The sequence below is a fragment of the Ursus americanus genome, chromosome 34 (assembly GCF_024610735.1).
Source record: "Ursus americanus isolate L20-20 chromosome 34, mUrsAme1.1.p, whole genome shotgun sequence".
Taxonomy (NCBI): Eukaryota; Metazoa; Chordata; class Mammalia; order Carnivora; family Ursidae; genus Ursus; species Ursus americanus.
In genome coordinates, this window is record NC_142160.1 from 4216067 (window position 1) to 4243964 (window position 27898).

Here is a 27898-nt window from a genome sequence, read left to right on the forward strand (position 1 = left end):
CGTTAGCACCAGACCCCACGGGACACGGGCTCGCTCCCACCACACGGCCTCCCGTCAGATGCGCCTCCGGTCCGGCGCCCCGGGTACCCACCTCTGTCTCACGTGACTCCTCAGTTCTGATCGTTTGCTAGAACGGCTCCCAGAACTCAGGAAAGTGCTTTACTGACGACTTCCAGTTCAGTATAAAGGATTCGACTCAGGGACAGCCGACTGCAAGAGAGGCACAGGGTAAGGTGGGGGGGTACATTCCGTGTGCTCCCCAACTTGGAAGCTCTCTGGACCCCTTCATTTAGGGTCTTTATGGAGGCTTCGTTACATAGGCACAATTGATTAAGTCATTGGCCACTGGTGATGGAACTCCATCTCTGGCCCTTCTCCCGTCCCCCGTCCCCCCTACCCATGGCTTGCTCTTTCTGGGGACCAGCCCCCCTCCCGTAGTCACCTCATTAGCATGAACTCAGGTGTGGCTGAGAAGGGCTCCTTATGAAAAACAAAAGATACTCATCACTCAGGAGATTCCAAGGGAATTAGGAGCTCTGTGCCAGGAACCTGGGACAAAGACCAAATATAAATTTCCCATTATACCACACATATGGTCAGAATATTTTCCCTGACAGGGCAGTTAAAAATAATAGTTCCTTCTTTTTTGAAAAGGAAAGTCAATAAAACCAACATGTATTTCTATCACTATGGTTACTACAATAGGATGATTGGATGAAAGTACCAATATTACAAAGGTTTTTGTTCACCCAAGTTTCATGCTTAGAATACCTTCCAAAATCCTCTTTAAAAATAATTTATTTCTCAGTCTTAAAAGCTAATGCAGACTCTCTATCCCCCGCGGATCAACCACCACATCCTTCCCGCTGGCGCTCAGATACCCAGTTCCTCTCCTGTGCGACACCATCTCTCACGAGCTCAAACTTCTGGGGGCCTGACACCTGCAGCGAGCTGGTTTTGATGTACGTTATGGGTTGCCTTGTGCCCCCCAAAAGATGTGGACGTTCTAACCCACAGTACCTGTGAAGGTGACCTTATTTGGAAACAGGGTCCTTTCAAATAATACATACTATGGTGAGGTCATCAGGGGCCCTAATCCACCATGACTGGATCCTTCTGAGGAGGCGCAGAGACCGACAGGCAGCATCGGGGACGTCCCCCTGAGCGTATGACAAGGGAGCCAGTGTAGACATGCCAGGTGGGCAGGTAAGTACCTCGCAGCTGTCTGTCAGCTGCGGGGAGCTGCAAACCAAGGCCAGCAGTACCGGGACACCCTGGGGGCTTGCGGCAGAAAGTAGCCCCAGCAGGGCAACCAGGAGGGAAGCACCCAGAAACCCAGAAGACGTCCTCTTGGTCTTTCTTCCCACAGTCAGCTAATAGGAAAGTTAACCCAAATGGTCAATAAACAAAGAAAAACAAATACTTGACTAGTAACCAGAGCAATGGAAGATGAAATGAAATCCCATTTTTGATCCGGCAAGCGCTCTGAAGGAAAGGGGACGCCTAGTCCTTGCAGGTGCAGATGTCGAGTGGTGTCCGGTCATTCTGGAGAGGAACTCCGGGATTTACTGAAATGTGAGGTGTGTGCCCTATGACGTAGCCCTTCGGATCTCCGTGTACAGAGAGATGGGGAGGCGGTCGTGTGGCTCATCACAGAGCCTTACTCCCCTGCTTCCGCACGGCAAAACCCAGCACGCAGTCGTGTAAAAACGCATGGTTTCCCCCCGGGCTGTGGAACTCGGGGGCTCCACTGGGTGAGAATACCCAACGTGGCTTCTTCACTCACACGTCTGGCCCGTCGGTGCTCCTCCGAGGCCTCCATCTCCAGGGCAGGTGCTTCTCCGGGGCCTCGGCTCGTGGCCTCTCTCTGCAGAAGGGCTTTGGGCTTCTCACATGGCGGCCAGCTCTGAAGGCCCCAGAGGTGGAGGCGGCTGTCCTCCGTCAGCTGAGTCCTGGGACCGCTGAGAGCGCCAGCACCCGGCCCCCGTGGTTGTGTTGGTTCCAGTCAGAGTGGGTGGGAGGGGACCATGTGAGGACGCGGGAACCCAGAGGCCTGCTCTGTTGGGAGCCACCTTTGTCGAGCGGACGCTACTACACATGGCATTAGTTTCCACAACAAAAACTTAGAAATCGCCTCTCTATCGATCAATAGGGAAAGTGTAAGTGAGCTCACACCTAGGAGCACACGAACATATTAACATAGAGCATATGTGTTACGTTAACAGTGATGTTAGCAGAACACGTACACGGACCTACGTGTCTCCCTCGTGGCAGAGCAGGACGGCGAGGTAGAGCTGAACACACTGACAGACACGCCTCAAAGACACGCTAAGCGACAAAATTAGTCACAGAGCAGCAAAAGCAAGCTAGGAGCTTTCCAAAGCCCCCACGGACAGCCCCTTCTCCAGCTTTCCCAGCAGCCTATCGCTTGCTGCGGCTCTGCACGTGTGGAGTGGGGCAGTGACCACGACATGTTCTCAACACACCTCTCCTCTCACCGGAGGAGCTCCGGGCCAGGCCGCACAAAGACAACCTCGCACGTGGCCTCCCAGGGAACCCCGGACTCGTCAGATAATGACGTCTCTGGGCGGGGGGCTCTGGAGAAGTTCCACCTCCACTGGGCCCTCCCTGGTGGCGGTCAGGCTGCTGGGGGTTGAGACTTTGCGATGCGGGAGGGCAGGGGATGAGAATAGGGACCAATGAAAGCGCCACGGGCTCCTGTTCTACTCCACCGTCCTTCTGCTCCGCGCGAGCCCGGGCTGCTTGTCTCGCAAAAGTGCTTCCGACGTTTAGGACTCGCTACGGGCCTTTGGTTAGCTGCCGGCATTCTTAGAAAGTTGACTCTGAGAATTCTGCCAGTTTTCTCATTGCCTTTATGGAGGAGAGAATTTTCCGATGTCCTCGCTCTACCGTCTTCTCTGACCTGGAAATCACTTCTAGCAGGATTTCACCATGACCTCTCCACAAGGGCTCCCCGTGACAGGCTCTTCTGTGGTTTCCGTGGTTCTGATCTCAAGGGTCAATTATAAGTCCTACTCTTCTTTATCAGTAGCCCTTGACCTTCACCTTTTGGGAACACTTTCTCCGTTGGCTTCCTAAACATCCCCTGGTTTCCTTCGACCATGCTGGCCACTCTGTTTTCACCCCCTTCTCTGCTTCCTCTCCTCTCCCTAACTTCTAAATGTCGGATGTCTCATTCCCTGGGGCATGGCAGGCCATCTCACGTCTGTAAATGCCAACTGTAGACTGACACTTGTAAATGAGTATCTCAGCTGGGTCCTTCCCATAAACACCACTGTCAAAGGCCCAACGACACGCCCAACATTTCCACTTGAATTTATCAGGGGAACATCCAACTTAAACTGCCCCAGACACAGCTGCTGACCTTTCCCCTGGCCTACTCCTTCTAGTCTTTGCCATCTCTGCAAGCATCACTCAGGCCAGAGACTTCTATGCCATCCCTCACTCCTCATTTTCTCCCATGTCAAATCCATCAGAAGACATGTTGGCTCTATCTTCAGAATATAGCCTCCAACAAACCCAGTTTTACAACCTCTACCATGGTCCAAGCCGCCATCAACTCAAAGCTGAATTAGTGCAATGAGCTGGGAGCCAGGATGACACACTTAGAATCCAACTTCCTGTGCAACAGTGTCCATCTGTAGAAGAAGCAGACGTCTCTCCAGGGTTCACAGATTTCGGGTGATCTGCTCTCCAGGTACGCTCTGCTCCTACAACCCTCCCTGTCCTCCTTCCTCACTGGCTTCCTTCGTCCTCAGCAGCTGGGGCGCTGTGGCCCTGCCTCGTGGAACACTCTTCTGGAGAGGCTGCACAGCCTGCTTCCTCACCTCCTCCAGGTTCTCCTCAAATGGCCCCTTCTCAGTGGCGCCTTCTCTGAAATCCTGTTCTCGTAGCCGACCGCAGCTATCTCCCACGGCCACTCTATGGTCTCTCCTTCCCACGTATTGCTATTTGTAATACTACGTGTTTTATTCATTTTTAATAAATATCTACTCAATGTCCAGCTCCTCACCTGAGCAGGCCCAAATGTTCCTGGTTTTGTTTTTGTGTTCGGACTTTGTCTCTTCTCTTCCTGAAGACACTGTGAGCCTGGGTGGAGCTTACTGCATCCTGCCTATGAGCGGAGGGAGAAACATCCTCGCCTCCATGCGGCCTCACGGGTGGGACGGCCAGACTGGCCCACTCCCTGGTCTCACCTGGCCTTTGCCACCGCCTCCCCTGAGATCCGGTGCCCCCAGCTGTGGGGCTGACACTTCAATTGGTCTTCACCTCCTGAACCAGGGCTCTGACATTCCACAGATGTGCTCAGAGCTCCTTTGCCGGAGCACATGGGAAATCCTTCTACCCTGCTCCACAGGAATGCATGATTTATTCATCTCTTAGGGGGTGTAGATTATACAAACAATGGAGTATGCCACAAATTCCAGCCCTGCTCTTGTCAGTATCTGTTTGAGATCTGATGCCATATCATAAAAATGATATGAACAGTAACAACCAAAATTTATCGGGACTAGTTGAAACAATAAGATTGAGAACTTGTTGAAATAATAAAACACAAAGTGTTTTTCTTTTCAAAGAGGGAAAGAAATTTAGTATTCACGTGGGATGGAAACTGAATCCGTTTTGGTAAATCTTCGTCTAACTCACGTAGCAAAGTAATACAACAGGATGCACATCACCCTTAAAATTGAGTGCACTCTTGAGTTACGCATTTTCTGAATCGCCATATATAGCAATGCTCACTGCCCTGTTGTAAATGGACTACTTAACAGCGAGGTAAGGTTAAATAAATTAATACACGAACAGCACTCAGAACGGTGCCCAGCATACCGTGAGTACCATATGTGTAAGCAATTATGATTCATTACAGAACACAAAGCCTTGGGTTACATTAGGCATTTTTACTTTCTGCACGAAAAAAATAGTTTATAGTAACATTACCCTGTAAATCTATCAATTTTATCCCAGCAGCTCTTTGAGAACTTTCTGGGGCTTAAATGAACATGCACTGTTGAAACCATGAAGAATTGGTACTGACATGCAGTCGCATTTCCTCACTGTGTTGCATTTTAGGCAGGCATTTCACATTTTCCAGCATAACCTTTCCTTTTTTTTTTTTTTATTTTTAAGATTTTGTTTATTTACTTGACAGAGAGAGAGCGAGCGAGAGAGCACAAGCAGGGGGAGCAGCAGAGGGAGAAGCAGGCTCCCCACTGAGCAGGGAGCCCAACGTGAGGCTCCATCCCAGGTCTCTGGGATTGTGACCTGAGCTGAAGGCAGACGCTTAACCGACTGAGTCACCCAGGAGCCCCAGCATAACCGTAACTAGAAGCTTGTCAAAGGCTAATTTGAGCAGAGAATTTTTGTTTGTTTTCTTGTTGCTTTTTAAAAAGATTTTATTTATTTAGAGAGCACGTGTGAATGGAGGGAGAGGCAGGAGAGAGAGAGAGAATCTCAAGTAGACTCCACGCCGAGCACAGAGCCTGACAAAGGGCTCCATCTCACCATCCTGAGATCATGAAATGAGCCGAAACCAAGTCAGACACTCACCGAACTGCGCCACCAAGGTACCCGTTTTCTTGTTTTGTTGTTCGCATGTAGATTAAGAGAATGGACTTTGGATCAGACCATCTGGGCTCCTCTAAGACTATGTGACAGAACAATTTGTGGAGTTTAAAACATGTGTAGTTGGGGCGCCTGGGTAGTGCAGTGGTTAAGCATCTGCCTTCGGCTCAGGGCATGACCCCAGCATTCTGGGTTCGAGCCCCACATCAGGCTCCTCCACTAAGAGCCTGCTTCTTCCTCTCCCACTCCCCCTGCTTGTGTTCCCTCTCTCGCTGGCTGTCTCTCTGTCAAATAAATAAATAAAATAAAATAAAAATGTGTAGAAGTAAAATATGTGACAACAACGAATAAAGAATAAACAGAAGAAAGAAGGGAAAACGGAAGTGTAGTATTATAAAGTTCTCACACTAGACATGAAGTGAAATGTTACTTGTAAGGACATTGTGACGAATTAAAGATGAATACTATAAACCCTAAAGCAACGACTAACATAACAAAACAAAGAGTTATAACTCATTAGGCAATGAAAGAGATCAAGTAGAATCATAAAAAACATTCAATTAATCCTAAAGAAGCCCAAAAAAAGACAGAAAAGGGAATAAAGAGCCTATGAGACAAGTAGGAAACAAAGAGCAAGATGCCTGACAATCACAGTAAGTGTGGCTAAAAACCATGATTAAAAGTCACCGATCAGGGGCGCCTGGGGGGCGCAGTCATTAAGCGGCTGCCTTCAGCTCAGGGCGTGATCCCGGCGTTATGGGATCGAGCCCCACATCAGGCTCCTCTGCTGTGAGCCTGCTTCTTCCTCTCCCACTCCCCCTGCTTGTGTTCCCTCTCTCGCTGGCTGTCTCTATCTCTGTTAAATAAATAAATAAAATCTAAAAAAAAAAAAAAAAAGGTCAGAGATCATCAGATTACTTGAAAGACAAACCTATCAAAACTCATTCTGAAGGAAAGAGATAAATTGAATGATCCTATATTTATTAAAGAAATTGAAATCATAGTTGAAATTTTCCTCCCGAAGAAAAGGCCAAAACCAGATGACTTTGTTGGTGAAGTCCACAAAATGTTTAAGGAAGAAATAACAACAATTCTATACACAGTCATCCATAAAATTGAAAAGGAGGAAATACTCTCAGCTAAATTTATGAGGCCAGCATCACCACAATACTAAAACAATACAGAGACATTACAAGAAAACAAAACTATAGACCCATATCTCTTGGGAACTAGATGCCATCTGTTCCCGAGGGTCTGTTACTTTCTCCACTTACTTATTGCTACATAACAAACCACCCCAACACTTAGTGGCTTAAAACAACCATTTGACTTTTTTTAAAAATTTATTTATTTTTTAAGTAAACTCTACCCCCCAGCATGGGGCTTGAACTCATGACCCTGAGATCAAGAGTCACACGCTCTACTGGCAGAGCCAGCCACGTGCCTCCAACCATTTGATTTTAAACAACAATTTAAAAAACAGCTATTGGTTTTCAAACAACCATTTGATTTTGCTCATGATTGTGGGTCAGGAATTTTGGAAGACCTCAACTGGTTAGTCAGTCTCTGAGCTATGTAGGGTCAACAAGGGTGCCTGAGGCTTGGCATTTCCTTCCACATGCCTTCTCTACACAGCATGTCTCCATGCTGCTCGTGAGCCTTTCTTGCCCTTTCTTTTTACATGGTGTCTTCCTCTCTGGGACATCTTCACAGAGTTTGGGTTTTTCGTAGCTCCACGGCCTCAGGGGAGTCAGACATACATGGCGGCTCAGGGCTGCAAGATGGTAAGATAATGTCTACCGGTCTTAAAGGCTATGCCTGGACTTGATGTAGCTTCACAACTGTCACACTCTTGGTGATGGACTATCAAAGAATACTCTTCTGGTGAAGTATCAAAGAGTTTGTGGCCATCTTGAACCCACTGTCTACATTTACCCCACTCCTGATACTAATTTAGGTGTTACTTAGGGCTTATTTTTTGGAAAGAACAGAAACAAACTCAGGTTTCCTTAAGCAAATAGGAATTTGTATGGAAGGATATCTCCACTACCTCTCAAACTAGCAGTGCCCTGGCCTGCTATAGTTTCCTTCCTCACTTATGGGCCAAAATTCACTCCTTTTAGGTCCTCAAATACTGAATCCATTATCCATTGTAAAACACAGCATCCCAAAGTGGTTTAATGGCTTAAAGCAGCAATGGTTCATTGTTCGTGTTTCTGTGGCTGGGTGGGTAGGTCCTCTCCTGGTTTTTCCTGGTTACCTGGGTAGGTAGGTCCCAGATGACCTCACTGTCACATGCTAGCTACAGGCTAGGGCACCTTAGTTCCCTTCTGTCCAACTCAGGCTAGACTGCATGGTCTCCTGGTTCCACCAGGGTGACAGCAAGAATCCAAGTTCTCTTGGCTCTGGATTTGGCATTCTGTTACTGCTAAGGAAGGGACCATCTACTGATCAGAGCAAATCACAGGGCCAACTGAGATTGGGGTGGAGAAACAGACTCCACACCCAGATGGGGAAAGGCAAAAGGACACAGCACCACTGGACATGGGGACCTGTGATTCACTGGGGCCACTGTCATCAGTCTCCCACAAATCCCAAGAGGGGATCCCACCGTCTTTAGTAAATAATGGAGCTTAGTTGCCTTGACTGAGTCCAGACTTTCCAAACCCATGTGAAGACAACTACCGAATTACAGTGTCAGGATGCTTCCTCAGAAGATTTTGTCGGGGCGCCTGGGTGGCACAGCGGTTAAGCTTCTTCCTTTGGCTCAGGGCGTGATCCCAGCGTTATGGGATCAAGCCCCACATCAAGCTCCTCTGCTATGAGCCTGCTTCTTCCTCTCCCACTCCCTCTGCCTGTGTTCCCTCCTCACTGGCTGTCTCTATCTCTGTCAAATAAATAAATAAATAAAATAAAAAAAAAAAAAGATTTTGTCTGCTCCATTCAGAAATGTGATGACTCACTCTGGGACCATGAAGGTCTTACTATGGGAAGCACACAGAAACTTTTTTTCTTTTCTTTTTTTTTTTTAAGACTTTTTATTTATTTATGTGACAGAAAGATAACCAGCGAGAGAGGGAACACAAGCAGGGGGAGTGGGAGAGGAAGAAGCAGGCTCCCAGTGGAGGAGCCCGATGTGGGACTCGATCCTGGAATGCCAGGATCACGCCCTGAGCCGAAGGCAGCCACCTAACGACTGTGCTACCCAGGCGCCCCAGAAACTTTTTTCTTTAATTCCAGAGTGACAAATCAGAAAAGAAACAAATTTCAAAAAAAAACGTAAGGATTTTGATTTGGAAATTGGAATTAGATCCAAAACAAGGGCCATGGGAAAGTCAGATCTACCTACTGAGTGATCTTTGAATGTAAAAGTAGGGCAAAGAAAGTGCCCACCTTTATAATAAAAATATCAGTGTGTTTCATAAATGCTCATTTTGGGAAACATGCATAATCCAAAAAAGGGGGCACAGAGTGGAAAATAAAGATCACCTTTAACACTCTGTCATGCAAACCCAACACCTCCTTCTTTCCAGTCTGTGACTTTCCAGAATCTTTTAATGCTTCCTCTTCGTTACATCAATAAAAAGGAAAATAAAATCAGAAAAAAGAACACAGACGACTCTGAGGAAAATATGCAAGAAGTTAAATTTGAGTTGGAGGGAAATAACTCACTGAAAAAAAATTTTTTTAAATAGCTTTGTTAGGATACAATTCATATGCTATACAATTCACTCATTTAAATTGTACGACTCAGGGACACCTGGGGGCTCAGTTAAGAGTCTGCCTTTGGCTTGGATCCTGACCTTGAGGTCCTAGTATGGAGCCCCGCATTGGGCTCCCCGCTGAGCGGGAAGCCTGCTTCTCCTTCTCCCTCTATCCCAGCCGCACCCCCCCCACCCTGCTCATGCTCTCTCTAATAAATAAAATCTTGAAAAAAATTAAATAAAAAAAATAAAGACTACCACTCAATGTCTTTTAGTATGTTCACCCTCACAATGGAAATATTAAAAAACTGGTCTCCCCTAAAAGAAACCCTTTCATCCCTATTTCCCCCAAAACTAGGCAACCGCTAACGTACTTTCTGCCTATAGGGATTAGTCTATTCTAGAATTTCAAATAAATGAGTGAAATCCTACAATATGTGGTCATTTACGAACAGCTTCTTTAACTTAGCAGAGTGTCTGCAAGGTCCTCCACGCTGCACACGTACCAGCACCCATTTCCTATCACTGTTGACTCCTGTTCCCTTTGGCGGATACACCGCACTCTGTTTGTCCACCCATCAGCTGACTTGCATTTGGTACTCGCTGAAATTTTAAAATTAATTTGAACCTCATTTTTAAATATATTGACCAGCAAGCTATCTATATTCTCAATTATTTTTTAAAATCTTTAAAAGGTTTTGAATACCAGAAAAGTACATGGGCCCATGAGAAACTGAAACACTGCAGAAGTGCAGGTGGAGAACACTGAACACCTCCCCATGTCCCCCAAACCCCTTTCCTTCCCAGAAGTGAACCCCCTATCTCTAGTGTTTCTGTCTAAAGCTTTTCCCTCTGCATTTGCAAACACATACGTGCACATAATCCTCACTATTCGTGGGCTCCATATTTGCAAATCTTTCTAGTAACTAAAATTTATCCGTGACCCCAACATCCATACTTGTGATACTTACAACATCATTTTTGGACATCGGTGCAGGTGCAAAAAATGTGTCATCTGATTCTCACGTCCCCAGCTGAGGTCAAACAGGTGACGCTCTGCCTCTCGTTCTGACTCATACTAGATACAAATGTCCTTTACGTGGTCTGCTTCCTGCCATGTTTTTCTCATTCTTGGGCATTTGCTGGTGATTTCTCCGCTGAAAAGCCCCCCAAGCATGGTGCTGAAGTGTTGTCTTGTGCTCCTAAGCCCGGGAAGGCTGTGATGGGTCCCGTGGAGAAAACACGTGTGTTGGATAAGCGTCCTTGGGGTGTGAGTGGCGGTCCTGCTGGCTGTGAGTAGTGCAATATTCACAAATCAACAATATATATTAAGTAAGATGTCTCTGAATGGAAACACACATAAAACAAGATTATGTATTGAGTAGTTATGACCAGAGGCTCGCAGGAACCTCAATCTATTTCTCTTATGTGCACTGGTTCAGTATTTGATAATACTTCATAGAACGGGAACTATGATGAGTAATGAGAATTGATGGCATATGCATGTAAATTCACACATAATTTTTCAAAACTGCATCGTATAATACATTGCTTTCCAACTTATTTTTTTTAAAACTAATGCATCATGGAGACATTTTCACATCAGTACATGGAGATCAAATGAAATCCTTAACATAAAGGGCAGACAATGTGTAGTAAAGTTCAGCCTGCTGTTCTGCCTTTCTTCTTCTTTTTTTTTCATAATCTCTGTACCCAACGTGGGGCTGGAGCTCATGACCCCGAGATCACGGGTTGCGTGCTCTTCAGACGGAGCCAGTCAGGTGCCCCTGCACTGCTGCTTCTTTTAATAAAGTTTTATTGAAACACTGCCATGCTCATTAATTTCAGTACTGCCTCTGGCTACTTCTGCATTCTGATGTCAGAGTTGAGAAGTTGCAAAAGAGACTGTGAACATGGCACCCCAAACCTACAATCTTTACTATCTGACCCTTTATGGAAAAAAAACTCACCAAAGTCTGCTTCGGAGGGTTACAGAAGATTCTGAGGTACGGATACTCCACATTTCATTTGGTCGTCCACCCTTACCACTGGTTGCTGTTCTCAGTCATACTGCACGGCTCATTGTCAATATTTATCTGTGTGAACAGGCACAAATATTTCTGTCAGAAGGGGGACTGCTAGTTAAATGTGCACGTGTGTTTGAATGTTTGAGGGATCTTGGTAAACGGTTCATATGTTTATACTTCTACAAGATTCTATTTCCCTTTGCCTTTACCAAAACGGGATTATCAAAATAAACGTTGGCCACAGCGATGGGGGAAGGAATGGTTTCTCGTTGTCTCACTCTGCTCTTCCTTGGTTGCTAATGAGGAATTATCTGTTATTTTTCCATATTCATAATTTCACCACTACCGCTCTGGCCAAGATAGACTTCTTAGAATTATGAGAATAAATGTATATATGTGTACTCTTACCTTTCATGACAAACTCTCTAGTGTTTTTGTTGCCTTTGTCTTTGAACTACCTTCACTCCTCTTTTTACCTCTTACTCCTGTATTTCACTGAAATAAACTGGGAGTTGCAGTTCCAGATTCGCTTTTATTTTAAAAACCAACAATGTATGCCTCCACTTTTCCAGGAATCCTTATCCGACAACTGAAGTCCACTTGATAGCCATTTCCTCGTAGACGTGCTTCTAATGTCATTATGGGTCTTGGCTTACCATTATTCTTTGATCTGTGTGTCCTCCTTCTCCGACTGCTTTTCCATTGTTTTGGAGCATGTCCTCAAGTAATTTTTTCAGAAGGGCTGCAAGAGTGTGTGCCAGACATTGTTACCTGGCAATCCAGTATCCATGCTCCCTTCTTCCTCTCCAAGAAAACCTGTTTGGTTCAGGTATTTACCCCTCTTCTGCTTAGAGCCCATGACTCAGGGTAAATAACCCCCATTCCCAGCTGGTGGATTAATCCAGGACAATCAGCACATGTTACACTGCGTAGGACCCAAACAACCTGAGTCAGTCCAATGAAATTGAAGAGCTCATATTCTGCTCCTGGAAGTCAAGTTTCCCCTCGTTCTCTTCTGATGTACGTAAATGAGGAAACTTGGCCCCCTTGTGGGAGCAAGTCTTAGATTGAGGCTGATGCTAATGACGATGGAATGGAGAGATGGGCAGATGGGAACGGGGTCTTGATGCCTCACTGGGCTCTGAAGCAAGCCTACATGACACCGACCCTCTCTCTGGGGCTCCTGTTACTTGCAAACAAAAACCCAACTTTGTCTTTACTTTCCCTCATACTTTGTTGATATTTTGAGTGGGTATGACAGTCCAGGTTCAACATAATTTCCCCTGAGAAGGAAAGCACTGTTTCCTTTTCCTCAAGTGTCAGATGGAGCATCAGATAGAGCCCGCAGGCTAATTCTTACTGTTCATGAAACAAACTGTGTTCCCGCTTTCAAAGTTTTGGTGTTTCCTCTTTATCCTTGATATTAGCAGTTTCTCCTACTTGTACCTAGATAAGTGTCTTTGAAATATTTCTTCTTGGCACTTGGTGGGTTCTTTATATCTCAAAACTTGAGTTTATATTCATCTCTAGGAAATTTTCTTACATTATTTTTTTATTGTTTCCTACCCGTGTACTGACTTTATTTTATTCTTCCGAGAAGCCAATAGATGTTTGACTTCTCTACATATTTTTAGATAGTTTTCTTACGTTTTCTCTAATTTGTGAAATCCTAGGTTTTACCTTACAGACCACAAATAATTCCCTTTGTCTATGTTAAATCAACAATTTGAAACTTCAAATGAAATTTTCAGTTATAATATTCCTATACATAAATTTAGATACACAAAATTTTTAAAACTTCCAGCAATTTTTGCTTTGATTGCTCCTTTTTCATAGCAGCTCATTCTTGTCTTATTGATGCAGTATACACTTGGATCTAAAGATGGTGACTCCTTTTTTTTTTAAGATTTTATTTATTTATTTGAGAGAGAGAGAGAGCACAAGCAGCGGGAGGTGCAAAGGAAGAAGCAAACTCCCAGCTGAGCAGGGAGTCCTATTCAGGGTTCGATCCCAGGATCCTGGGATCACAACCTGAGCTGAAGGCAGACGCTTAACCAACTGAGCCACCCAGGCACCTCTAAAGATGGTGACTCCAATTCATACTGGCCTCCATGTCAGCTGCCACCTTCTTGTTTGTGATTAGGGACAATATTTCAATTCTCCGGTAAACCCTGTGGCTGTTTTTTTATCAAGTCCACGGATTTGTCATTGAAAGATAAGTTTCCTCTCATTTCAGTGGGATTTGTAAAGGAAGAAACACTGTGCTGAGGACTTGGTCTTAGACTGGGGACCCTACAGCGCCTTGACCAACTCACAGCTTTCTCAAGTCCTTCCTGGGCTTGGCGTCTGAAGCTTGGGAGGGAAATGTGAGTTTGCGCCAAGGTCAATTGGTTCAAGACTGAACTTTCATTTGAATTTTCTCAGGAAAAATAAGAAAAGATTCTTGTTTATATTTGTTATTTTCTTATCGAGAGAACATCTGGAAAACATTGTCACTAACTCACTCCATTTGTATTGTTTTTCCAAGAAGTAAAAAAATAAAAGGAAATTCCAAATAACAGTGTTTTCTTTTGCAGAGCCAAATATTATTATACTTCTCTCCTTATTATAAACATATTTAGCTCTGTATATAGACACGTACTGATACAGCTCTCAACATCTGGACAGCCAGGATGGTAGTGGATGTACACTTGCAGGTTGCTGAAGATAATGATCACTACCTTTGTTACTAACAGGTGTTCAGTGATACCTGCTATGTATGCAACATGGTGCCTAGAATGCGGGACGTACGGCATTTCAATGCGGCTCCTGCCTGCAAAGAACGTATGGTTCAGTTGGCGGGGCTAATATTAATGGTCCTGGTGTAGTCTGAGATAATGAAGCATGTGGTTCTGACAATAAGGGATCAGCAGGGACTCAGAGCCCTAGGGTACCAAAGATGCTAAGGTTCTTAGGCTGGTCCTTGGAGGCTGACCCAGCACCCCTTCACCTGTGCTGTGTTCTACTGGTCAGAAACGAGTCCCAGGTCCTGCCCACACACAAGGGCCATGTCTACTGTGCCTGCTACTATAGACTCTGCCTGCAGGAGAGAGAGGACCGCTGGATAGAACATAGTACACACAGACGCATGGAGGCATGGGACCACGAAGAGACACGTCAGACCAGGTATGGGGACAGTGTGCAGCTCTGGACAGGGATAGGAGACACCAGACCAATGGCCGGGAAGCTTGCCTGGGTGTGGGAGGTGGCCCATGGCTTCATGTGATGAGAAGAAATCATGAGAAATATCCACGGGGATCTCCTACCATGTCCTTGCCCCAAATATTCTAACTCAAATTTCATCAGACCTTCCGATATAACTCCAGTAACAGGAAATATGGGGACAGAGGAGCCACAGAATGACACTGGTAGGAAACAATCTGAGAAAATCTGTAAAGTCAGACACTTTTCATGACAACTGGCCTGGCCTCTCCAACAAGACAATGTCACACAGAAATAAGGGGACAGGGATAAAAACATAATGCCATGCTTGGATCGTGGTTCTAAAAAAGCAACTATAGGAGACATTTGGGGTGGACGATGGGGAAATTTAGATATGGATTGGGAATTAGATTAGATTTGGGAATTATTAATTATGATCATGCTATCGTGGTGACAGAGGAGAAAATCCTTATTCCTTGCAAGTGTAGGATGGTGTATTCCATAGCAAATGGCATGAAAACTATAATCTATTTGATAATGGTTCAGAAAAAAAATATACACAGCCTTATGTTGGAAGGTCATAGCAGAAAAAACAAAATGTACTAAGACCTGGGAATGTGACCGTACTCTCAAAAGGGCTTTCCTATACATTCCAAAGAGCATCTTTCTTGATGTGCTTAGTCAAGCTGTACTTCCTGTCAAACCACCACAGTGCTCTGCTCAGGGCAACTGCTCCATGACCTCTTGCTTCAGAGATATTACTCGAAAGACACTAGGCCACCTTTGGGCTAAAAATGGCTTCAATAAAGAAGGGCTTAATTTTCTTGCACAACAAGAAGTCTGGGGGTAGAAGTGGCCAGCCTAGGCTCAGCTGCTCCATGATGCCCTCCAGAATCCTAGATCTTTTTATGTCCCGGCTCCTCCCCACTAGGTGCATTGGGTCTCAGATTCACGCTCTCTGCCTGCCTCCTGTCTCCACCTGGCTTCCATCAGTGGAAGAAGAAGGGGAACAGCGTGGCACTGGGGGCGGTCCCTCCCACAGGTCTTTCCAGATACTTTCCACTTTGGCCATAACTGGCCCCATGGACCACTGAGCCGGAAGGGGGTGTGGGAAAGCAGGACTGAGCTATCGTAAACTCCCCTAGGGGCGAGCAAAAGAGCAGGGGTTGTGACTTGGGGCTGGGAGTAGCTAACGTACAGGTTTTAAGTCCAAGCATTTCCTACAATATCTAAATATATCTACCCAGTGGAATACCAGCAGGTATTCATATACAACGAAAGGAAAACAAAACGCTTTTTAAAACTTAATTTGAAAAGTGATTGAATTTAGTGCGGATGGAGCATTCTTTCTTCCCACTAGCATTTAACAAGCCCCTGACTACACAGCAAGCCTTGGGCTGAAAACCCGAGAGCCAAGGATGAAGGAGAGATGCTTCCCAGCCTTAGGAAGGCGACGGTACCACAGTGGGAACATGCGTGGAAATAAGTAGCAAGGGTGTCATGCGGAGAGAAGCCTATCAAAGAAACACAAACAGGCAGAGATAAACCAGCTGGGGGACCCAGTGTTAGAGAAAACTTGGTACAAGGCAAGGCCTGGTGATGAGGACAGCTGGCTGCCAGCAGCTTGAGGGGACCACTGCCATGAGGGTTCATACACGTTCTTCAAAGAGTTCCCATTTCTCAGCCGTGCGGGAAACGTGCAGGACGTGGACACAGGAGTCTATTTCTGGCTCTGCTGCTGCTGAGCTGCGTGTGACCCAGTCTCATATGGAACTCAGGCAGCCCCGCACTTATCGCTAGCTGCTCAGAACACGTCCCGTCCCGTGGGGACGCGAGCTTCCCGCATTAGCTCCTCGCTGCAGCACCGCCGTGTTTTGCAGAACAAGCCAGACATAACTCACGAGGGCAGATCAGTGCCTGGAGGTCATGGGGGTGTGATGGCAGAGCGCCCCATGGTCTCGGAGGAGCAAGGCTGGGCCATGGAGCACACTCACTTCCCCGAGCCGGCATTTCCCGGGGCTTCCCAGGGATGAACGGCCCCCAAAGAGACCACTGCCCGCAGGAGAAGACTTGAAGTCAGGAAAGATTCAAATAACCTTGCATCGGCCAAATTGGGAGAGAGATTGCAGGCTGTCATCGCCGCTCTAATTTTAAAATACTTTTCTTAATAGAAAGTCTTCACCTCTCCTTTTTTGGTCACTTAAGCTCTTTTGCTGGTGGTTTAAAAATGTCCTTTATTCCATGACATTATAGGGAAGGCGCTTTTGGAGCCATAGTTTAGTTATAAATGAGCCCCGCACAACTGTTTTTTATTTCGATTTTGTTTCACTGACTGAGAATGTAAATTGAACTTTAGTGCTATTGTGCTTTGTTCTGCCTCTCTTTGTGGAAATGTGTTCTGAATTAAAGCCCACGAATAACCCAGAGCGGTCCCAAATATTACCCTTCAGCTTGGGAGCAGCCTGTGAGCCAAGAACAGATACAGAATGTGGTTTTATGAGCCCCAGATGGCGCAGTGGGTGTCACGGACGTCTTCATGTGGAGAGGTCACAGGTTCAGTCTCCATCTGGAGCCACCCCAGAGCCACTCTGGGTCTAAGCGAGTCAGGATGGATCCCGGGCAAGGACACAGAGCCTTGTCCACCTCAGCACGCAGCCTCCGTTGGGCCCGGGTCACCAGCCTCGCCCTGGACACGGGCCCTGTCTCAGGACCCTCTGCCCTGCTCAGCTGGGGACCTCGTGGCTCCCTCTCACTGGTTCCTGGAGCAAGGAGGGAGGCTCCCAGGTATATTCCAGACACCCCAGGGCTGTCGTCCTTGCAGAGGGAACAACTAGAAGTTTTGGAGACTGTTCTCCACTTCTCTACGGAGCAGACGTAAATCTAGACATGGTGATGGCGTTTTCTCTTTCGAAGAACACGGATTTGGAAGTCGTAACGGGCTTGTGGCCATGTTGTTATAATTCATGGACCTCTCTTCCTTCCATGTCTGACTTAGAATTTTGAAGAGTTAGGGTAACACCTGCAGCATCAGGAGTGCCATCCTGACCCCGTGGGAGCGTGCAGTGCGGCGGCACGATGCGCATTCTCGCCGCTGTGCGGTCACACCATCCAGCCGCGGCAGCCGTCATCTTGCAAAACCCCAAACCCTGTCCCTGTCCCCTCTGCCCCCCGCCCTTGATAACCTCAATTCATGGACTCCGGCTAGTCCTGTAGGTACAAGCTGCCGATAAACCCTCCTCCTCTCTCCCCAGCCTTCCGAGCCTGCGGCACGAGCGAGGACTGTCCCCACTGAGGGCAGCCAGTGCCAGGGTCGGGCCGTCTCTGATGGCTGTCTGGGGGAGCAGAGGGAGCCTGGCTCATTTGTGGCTTCTGCAGATTTCCAGATCTGGTCACCGGGCTCTCCCTCCTTCTCCAAGGCTGCGGCCCCTCAGATCTGCCTGCGGGTGGGGCTGGCCCCAGGATATGAAGAGAAAGTCAACAGAAAGAAAGAAAAAACCCTTTTCTCCAGCCAACTGTAACCCGAGTAAACCGGTATTTTGATCTCCGACTGTCTTATTTGTCCACTGGCTCAGAACTCAGGAAAAGAGAAGGGGTGTTCCTTGTGGGGCCCCCACCGCAACCCTCAACGCGAGCCTGAGAACATGGTGCACGCCGCACGTTTTCGACGACTTGCCCGTGCGTGGCTGCAGATTCCTCAGTTCCACGCTCTGGTCACATGCCTGTCCTGGTGAGTCAGAGCCCGCGCTCGCGGCACCCGCACCCGGCACCTCCCACCCAGCACGAGACCAGACACGCCCAACCCCAGTCCTCCGGGGCCTGCTCCCCCGCCCCAGAGGCACCCCAGGCCACGGAGCACACCCCCGGGCGCACGGCTCAGGTGCAGGGAGGCCGCCCAGACTCTCCGCAGCCACTGCTTCTCTTCCTCCTGTTGCACTTCGAAATCATTGTCGCCTTCCGGAATGGCTGGGATGGCGGGCCCCTGGCCGGGCTCCTCCCATGCTAGCAGGTGCCCAGGCAGCAGGCCCCAGCCCAGGACGTCAGCGGGGACAGGAGGCTGCGCAAGGCACTGCAGGCCTGACGCCGACTTCGCCGGTTTTCCATCCCTGTCCTTCTCCTGGTCCAGGTCCCACCTCATGCTTCGCCTGCTCGGCTCCTGAGTCTCCTCGGTGCGGAAGCCGCTGCTCAGGCCTCTTCGTCCTCTGTGGCCTTGATGTGCTTCCGAAGAGCGCTGGCCCTTTGTTTCCAGAGAGAGGCTCTTGACCCGGCTTGTCTCACTCGTCACCATCACACGGAGGTTGCACACTGGCAGCTGGGCACCACCCCACGCTGGCCGGCCTTTCTCAGGGCAGGACGCCTCTGGGGGTCACGGTGTCGGGCTGTCTGACCCTCTGTGAGGATGCCCTGGGGCCCCTGCATCAGGCCGTGCGTCGGGGTCCCCATCGTGCAGTGTCAGTAGTAGGAGGGACTATTTTGAGATAATATGAATAGCCCATTTCTCCTCGAGCCTCCCCCGTCCTCCTGATGTCCCTCCCCACCCCCCGGAGGACCTTGCCTCTAACAGTTCTTGCTTGGCTATCTGCCTGAGGTGGTTCCTTCCATCTTTGTTCACTGGGGTTCATCTGTGAGCAAGGGCTGTTCCTGCTTCCGGCACTTTCTGACCTGTAATTCAAGCCTGTATCTGTAGGAGTATTTTATTTTATGCTGAGGGTCCCACTTTGCTGTCCCTCGAGTCCTAATTCTGCTGCTCCATCTCCCTCCAGGGTGCATCACTGACGCAGAATGGCTCTAAAGCCAGAGACGGCCTCTGTTTTACTCCGACAGGTGTCCCATGCAGAAGTCACCAGACATTTTCTAATATCTTACTGAACAGAATATCCTACTCATTTATCTTGACTTAATGACTATGTTTATTTGTCATGAAAGTATGGTTTGGTCGTCATGGGAGGCTTTGCCCGGCTTTTGAGGGAATCGGACTCGTGCCCGACAGACTGTGAGGGCTCATTAAACACTGATCACTCTTACTGCTGCTGTTCGCGTCACTCAGGAGCAATGTAGTTACAAACAGGACGATTTAGAAAGATGCAGAAATGCAGAAAATTCATTATCTATGCAAAGTTACTATTACGAGGACCTCGTTCTTAAGTGTTAAGTGGACCATCTTCAAATATTTCTTCTTTAACGACTGCTGCTCTGGGGCTGGCTCAGTGGCACGGCAGGGGGCTCCTGGTCTCAGGGTCATGAGTTCAAGCCCCACCTTGGGCACAGAGCTAAAACATATATAAGTAAAATAATAATAAACAAAGACTGCCCTCTACTCCCTGAACTATCTGTCACTATTAGGTTACTACTTTCACATCTTAATAATAATTTGTTATTTCCGTGCAGCAAGATTAAGGGTGATTTGTACTTGGTGTTTTTCTATACTTTAAAGGCTTTCAGACGATGAGCGGTGTATTTCTTCTATTATCATAAAATGTTTCTTAAAATACCTTGTAATGTCACCCTTAACCCTGGTCCTAGCAGAGTAGGAATCTCACCTCGCTGCAGAGACAGGATGCCTCCCCCCCTTCGGTTGCTCCCTGTGGGCACACACACTTGTTGTTTACACATGAGAACGGCGTTAGGGAGATTACTTTGTTAGCTTGTAAAATACACACAATTTTATTCATCGCTCTCCTTTTGAAACTAGTAGCACCAGGAAAATGTGATCTGTTAAAATTTCCCCAAATCAGTAAAGAATTTTAATTTACTTATGTTTTGGCTTTGGGAGAACAGGATTGCTTAAGCAAACTCCCTCCGGACCCTGGCGCGCGGTGGGCCAGGCGCTGGATTAAATTAAAGGAGTTCAGTTTCCCCACCTACGTGTAACTGTATAGGAGTATGAGCGCTGCATTAAAACAGCATTTGTTCACCATGCTCTGTTAAAACCTTGAATGGATTTTTAACCTAAGTGGGTTTAATTCAGAAAACTCTTTCTGCAGAAGTAAACTTTGAAAGCATTGCTATCCAGAAAAACATTTAGAAAAAGGCTGCGCAGCCTGAACTCTAGCTGTGACGGAAGGCGCCTAGTGGCTGTAGGGAGCCGTCCCTGGCGGGCTAGGTAAAGCCCCCCAGAGGGGCTGACACTGGGAAAGTCCCCAGCCAGGGTCGCACGTGCCAGGGCCTCACACATTTGGGTTCTGCAGCAAAGCTCATCCAAGTCCCCAGAGCACTCCCGTGCAAAAATCTCCTGGCTGTTCACTTGCTTAATGAAAGGTAATGGCCCTGCCCGGGGTGGGGGTAGGGGAGACTGGGGGGAGGGGGGTGGAGGGAAGAGCATGGGACCCTCCCCACTGAAGGGATCTGGACATGCCGCCCTAAATCATGCCACGTTGGCACATTGATTATTTTGAGCTAAAGGAACTTGGGAAACGGCAGATGCGGGAAAGGCTCTCTGACCTCCTTTCCACCTAGAAGCAGGTCACGAAACTTGGGTGATGACGTGCCCGGCTTGTGCCAAGAAGAGAACGTCAGCAGCAGCAGAGACCAACGGGCAACACTGACGTGATCTGCACAACAGGCCTTTACCAAGACCCTTGTCTTCCACTGGTTTCCCCCATACATTGACCTCCCACAACTGGCCACTGTCCTGGAAGCATAAACCCCCTTCCCTTTGTCTTGTCTCCACAACCGGTTGCTCTCTGTTGAAAATGGTATATGAGTTCTCAGACCTAACCATTTCTTTGGGGTTTTCATTTCATTTCTGTAAGGCCTCTCGGATGGATATGAAATAAACCTTTTTCTCTCGTGAATTTGCTTTTTCATTTTTTGGGGACTTTTTTGTGAGCAATTTAAAATGCAGAGCCCCAGACACCGAACCTAAGAGGGTACAGGAACACGTGATATTTTTTTCCCTTTCCCTATACCACCTATTGACTCTCTTATTCACACAGATAAAACTCACTCGAGGAGTCCCAGAAGCTAGGGACACTGAAACTCTCTTTACGGTAGAAGTTAAAAAAATAAAAAGTTACATCTGTCAGTTTTTGCGGGGGAGCTTACGATTCAGACCGGTGGTGTGTTTGGTAAATGAACCTTCTCCGAGAGGATGAGCCTCCTTGAGAATCTGATGGAAGCCGAGGAGGAAAGTCGGCAGGTGGCCAGCTGTGTGTAAGGAGAGGGGGTGGTCCCTCCTGACAGCCTCCAAAGGTGCTTCTTGCTAACCTAGGGGAGAGTGGCAAGGAACGCTGCCCGGGGCATTGTGGGGTTGGCAGGACTGTGGCCGACACCCCAGGTCTGGATCTATGGCTCCTCTCACCTTGGTGACGGTCCCCACCAGCCATTCTTCAGGAACTCAAGATGTCCTTGCAGCGGCTGGGGTGCTTATCAGCCCCATCCCAGTGACTTCCCACAAGCCGGGCTAAGCCTACTCTAAACAACATTCCTTTTTTTTAACTGACAGTGGGGAGTGCTCCTTCCAGCAGAGGCTGGAGCGGAAACAGCAGCTTCGTTTTATTTACCCATTCCAAGATGTCTTGGGGGAAGTGTCCCGGGCTCTCTGTTTCTCGGTTTTCTCATACGTAAAACTGGGGTAACCATAGTATCTTCTGCATACAGTTGTTGTGAAGAGTGGATGAGCTAATACGTGTAAAACTGAAAACTGTCCCGGTCCTGGGGAGTGCTATCTACGTATCATTAATCCAGGGATCAGTGGACTCAGGGATCTCTAAGCTTCCCCCGCTCTGAGGATCCATGAGTCACAACAACACGAAAGCTATCTCCATACATTAATCGACTACCCTGTTGACACGCTTTATTTCACTTAATGCCCTCAACCGTCCTGTGACCCAGGCTATATCACCCCATTAGACAAGAGGGGAGCCCAAACAGCTTGCCTCAGATCACACAGCAGTGGGTTCAGTCTCGATGACAACACAGCCAGAATGGAAACCCTCACCTGCCCGAATCACAGAGTGGGAGAAGTTATTTGCAACACAGAGAATGAGCGAACAGTATCAGAATACAAAAGAAAGCTCACATATCAGAAAGGGAAGAGACAACAAAGTATATAACATTACAGGACGGTTCCTACAAGAAACCCACACGGCCAATGAGTCTGGATAAACAGACGCTCAGCTCACTGGTATCAACAAGTCCAAATGAAAACCACAATGAGATACCACTGGATACGCAGCAGAAGGGCTGGTGAGGCCAGGGGAAGGGGAATTCTGCCTTTCCGGCGGCAAAGACAGCCTCCCGCTATCTCCTGGCTTCCCGTACTGCTGCTGAGAAGCCCTATGCTACTATTGTTTCTGATTCTTTGCATGTGTATTTGAAGATAATGTGGGTAGCAAGGGACTATAGGGGAGAAAAACACTTTTCATCCACCCTCTTATGTTCTTGGACTGCATTTTGCAAATTAAACCAATGAAGAGATTAACAGGACAAAAGGCACACAAACTTCATTTGATGTTAATCTTAATTTTTGCACGTACACGAAGGTCTTCATAGAAAAGAAGTAAACACCCAAGGAGGTGGACAGACCTGGAGGCTTATATACGATAAATTATATATGTGATTTATATGTGATACACTGTACAGACACAGCTGGACGGAGGACACAGGTTTGGGCTTCCAGTGGCAGTAAATTATGGGATGGTAGCACCATGGAGGAACGTACTGGAAGATCAGGGTCATTTCCTAAGCTCTGTTCACGCGGGCTCATGTTGGTGCCACCTCCAGCTCTAGTCATAAATGCTGTTCCCCCCCTGCTGGTGTGGTAGCGGGGGACACCTTCACAAAGGGAAATGCATGCCCTATTTGAGGACGATAGGGGGAAGACACAGAGGTTTCATGCATCTGCAGCTTCTCAATTGCCTTCAGCTCGGAAATAATCCCTATGCCCAGGTGGCGTGTTTGGGGTGTCATGTTCCAATCCCCAGAACATAATATCCGTCTGAGAACGACAGGAGTACCTTGATTGTCCCCTTCGCGGGAGGTCTGGAAGGAAGCAATCCTGAGGTCGGTCTGGCATCTCTCCACGCTCACCAAGGGCCCAGGTGGCTTCCAGCAGTCCACCCCGCCACCTCCAGCGTGTCAGCCGTGGTCCGCTTTACCGGGATGAGATGGTCGCACCCGCTCCAAACCTCACATCCTGAGGCACAAGGGGAAGAGCAGTCAGATGAAGCCAACCTCAGCAAGTACGCCCCTGTGCTTCCTCGCTCAGAGCCAGGTCGCACCACACCCCGTCCAGCACCCGGCCAAGGCGTCCTACAGGACCGTGCGGCCCCGTCATGACTCCTCCCACAGGAGGGGCCACACCGCAGGCCTCTGACCTGGGTTCTACTAACTCCCCAGAAAGGGGAAAGGGCTGCTTGGCAGACATCAGTGGCACCTGTCCCAATAGAGGATCCGTGTTTTTCCCTCTGTGGGAGTTTAGGATTTCGGTTCTCTCTGGTGCTTGGGTGGAAGTAGAGAACTCAGAGTCCCATATTCTCCAATTCAGCCTTGGCTAAACATTTGGCTGAAGCAGAAGCGTTTAATGAGAAACCCCAAGAAAATGGGAATCTGCTTAACCAGGTGCTTTTAAAAAGAAAAACCTCGAGCTAGAGAGTAGATATATGGATGGTGTTGTATTAATAATTCCATGCACTGTTTTCTTGTAACCTTGGGACCAGAGTATGTTTGCCACAAGATAGTCCAAGTTTTCAGACTATTTGGTATAGACAACTGTATTCATTCACTTTAAGTTCTAACGATGTTTCTTACTGGAGGCTGACTTTACTCACAACCATGGGGATTCAGTCTGATTCACTCAGCCTCTGTAAGTTGGCTGTGTCGGCCCTCTTAAAGTTAGAACCACAGCTCAAGGCACCACCTTTTATGAATGCTTATTTATTTATGAACTGAACAGGTTAACTTTGAAACACAATTCGGAAACTCAATTAGCTACGATATGTGAAGTTGCGTAAGGATGTACTTCTCCATAGGTCTTTGAAGCTCAATCTCTGAGGTGTTCAATGGGCTTCCCTGATATGCAAACTCATGTCTCTGGTTTTTGAGGAGGGACAAGTCTGGGTTATTTATCCATTTACCCAATAATCACTGTAGAAGGTCCAATGCCTAACGAGCAGCTAAGCTTTCAGTTTATTTAACAATATGTTACCAGGGCACCTGGCTGGCTCAGTGGGTAGAGCACGCTGACTCTTCATCTCGGGGTTGTGGGTTTGAGCCCCACATTGGGTGTAGAGATTACTTAAAAATAAGATCTTAAAAAAATAAAAATACATCTCTGTTCTTTTATTCTATACCTTCTGTTAATTATTGTGCCTCCTAGAATGATTCTCTACCTTTCTTACATTTTCCCTGTATTTTCCATGTCTCCATCCCCTTTAGCCCAATAAATCCTTAATTTCATCTTTTACTCCACCTGCTGAACTTGTAAAAAAATTAATTTAGGTTATTTTTGGCCTCTGATGGTTATTCTAAATTCGTGATGCAGAATTTTCTCTTCTCTCTCTGATGGTATCCAACAACAGGTGTATGTGTGGGGTGTGTGTGTGTGGTGTGTGTGTGTGTGATTTTTTACTTGAATGGTCTGTTTTGTGTGCTCACTTGTTTTGGTTTCCCCCACGATGGTAATACTCGTCTATGTTCGCACTGAAGAGTGGGTGCTAAGACGTGAGCCAGCAGTGTGTGTGAGGGGAACTTGGGGGCTGGTGGCCCTGCTGGAGTGTGCTTGGCGGGGGGCCGGTGCTTTCACGCCACATGTCAGCACCTGGAGGCCTCTCTTCCAAAGAAGGGTCCTGGAGGGGTGGCACCAGGCAAGGAGAGCTTGCCTGCCGGAATTCTAGAAGCAAGATAGGGCGAATGTGCGGGACAGACGCGCCATCCGGTTACTCCTTCCAGGAAGAGCGTGCCGCCCCCAGCTGTCAGCTCCTTGAGGGTCTGCCTCAGTGGCAGGGAGCCCAGTCCCCGGCAACCCCGGGCAGTGCCCGATGGAGGTGAGCACCTGCTGTCTGTGTCCGGGGCTGACCCTGAGCCGCACACCAGGCCTGCTCACTGTGCCGAGAGTGACCAGTGTCACTTGAGGTACCCGATAAATGCCGAGTTCTTTTGCAAACCGGTAACAGCGTTTGTAGCAGACACTACTGATGCCACATTTCCTTGGAGCTCACGTCCGCAGACCCACGATCCCTCCGGCGAGCGCCGTGGCCACGAGAGCTTGCGCTGGGTGGGCGAGGACGTGCTGGAGCAGCCAGAGTGGGCAGGAGTGACGGTCGCTAACCAGCCTCGGACTCGCCAAGCAGTCAGCTGGGAGGTCCCCAGCAGGACTGAGCCCCAGCTGCCAAAACAGACGCCCTCACGGATGCCGTTCCCTGGAGCTATGTCAGTGCCTCGGCCTCCCCTGCAGGCGCCTCTGGGGATCGCCTCCCAAATAAACTTCTGTCACTGTCATCCTCATTTTTGGGCCTGCATCTGAGGGAGCCCCAACTCAGACACAACCAGTCAGCACCAGGCTAGACACCTGCACGCATCCGCTCGATCAGAGCTGACCGTGAGCGCTCGCGGTGGGCATCCACCCGGACTGGCCGTCTTCAGTGCATCCTATCGCCTCTGCCCCTGAGCGGTCCCCACGCAGCCCTGAGAAGCAGGTGCTTCCACCTCGTTTCACAGAGTGGGGGGCTGAAGCTCAAAATGTTGCCTCAGGCTACACGGCTAAGAAACTGGGAGGCTGTTACTGGAATTCTCTCTTCCCGACTCCAAAGTCCTGCATTCTCAACATGGGAGAGTCTGCTTGGCCTGCGCAGAAGCCAGAAGAAAAGTCATTCAGAAGCAAGGCCCCAGGAATCTCCGTAGTGTTCCCAAGGTACAAACACCCATTCTGTAACAAATAAATTAGTCTCCTTCACTTTGTGGTTCATAGAAGCCATTTCCGATACACGAAGGGAAAAAACAAATGCCCTAATTCGAAGGGGGACATGATCCCAAAGTTAGCAGTAGAATTTGTGAGTGGGACATAAAGCGTGTTGCCAAGTGGAACAAAGAAAAGTCATGTTGGGTTAGAAGTCAAGGCAGATTCAAGGGCCCTTTGGGACATTACTGGTTTCCTGAGATTTTATCCTTCAGGACAATGTTTAGTCCGTCCTGGGTTAGCTGCGTGACAGCCAGAAAGGTGCAGCAAGTGCGGGTCCCGGGCATCACGAGCAGGTCTGGGTGACACCCCAGCCGTTAGAGTCTCTGTGTCTGCTTTCTCCTCTGTAAGTCGATTCTGTGGGGGTTTACGGGAGATGCAGCTTTGAGACACAACGCTGCGGACGCTGAACTCTTCACCCCTGGCTGACGTTAGGCTGAGACACGGGGAGAGAAATACACGGGACCCAACTGCGTCACCCTGGCGTGCGTGTGCACAAACGAGGGTCCGCATTCGGCTCTTCCTGGTGCAGAATCTCTTCCCAAAAAGTCGTTAAGCTCCTTCCAAATATCAAAACAAGCCATTCATCTTTGAGGCATAAGCGTGCATGGAATTTGGCTTCGGTGAAAGTGCCCGAGAAGTGGCCGTGTGATTGTTTCTGAAACAACATAGAAGAGGGAAGATGGACGGTCGGTAAGCTCTTCAGATGTGAAACAGCTTGTTTTCTTTCTCTTTTAACCAGACTCTGATCCTGAAAAATAAACTTGCAGATATAAACATTCCCCAGATCAGAAAACTGGACATATCAGCTGCTGAAAAGTGGGTGACAGCCCAATTTTACCCACTGTTGTCTGACTGCAGATGGCGCGGGGCAGGAGACTGTCTGGCTTCACACTCCTGGCCACTGGGGCCGCCAAGGCAGCGCAGCCCGTGCGACCAAGCTGGCGGGGAGCCACACAGCTGCCCACAGCACACTAGCCACATTATGAGTGGCAGGTTATTTGGAGTTATTTTTTTATCCATTTAATAAATATTCATCGAAGAGCCTAGTTAGGGTCACTTCCGCTGCTGAGACATTCCCTGCAAATAAAACGCTCCAGGGTTAGTTTATCCTCGGCATGAAAGCCATCATCGCTGATGAAGCACGAAGGGTGGTGTTCTAAAACCTTAGACACAAGGCGCTGACACAACAAAGCCGAGAATTACAGGACACGTTTGCTTCCAGGTATTTGGAACCCATGCTAATTTCCCGCATCATCTCGGGGTACCAGGTCTGGCTGCAGTAGCAGCTCCATCGAGGGGGGACGCCAGCGCCCCACAACCTCATTTAAAATAATCAAGTCCAGATGCTGGTGCCAAAAAAAAGGTTTGTACCGTTCACCACCGTGACCTGGATCGTATTTCAAAAGTGTCAAATCAAAGCTGTCCCACCAAAGCCTGATTTCTTAATGAATTCCTTATGCATTCATCTCTCGAATACAGAAAGT

General features: G+C 48.0%; 1 long non-coding RNA gene across 1 annotated transcript; it reads right to left on the reverse strand.

Moving 5' to 3' along the window:
- Positions 1 to 27357, reverse strand: LOC123776509 (uncharacterized). The gene is made up of 6 exons (XR_006775377.2): positions 25509 to 27357; positions 23473 to 23651; positions 11261 to 11386; positions 10262 to 10580; positions 443 to 549; positions 1 to 210 (listed from the first exon to the last, which is right to left on the reverse strand). It is a non-coding gene; the product is annotated as an uncharacterized LOC123776509 (long non-coding RNA).
- Positions 27358 to 27898: the final 541 nt, after the last annotated feature.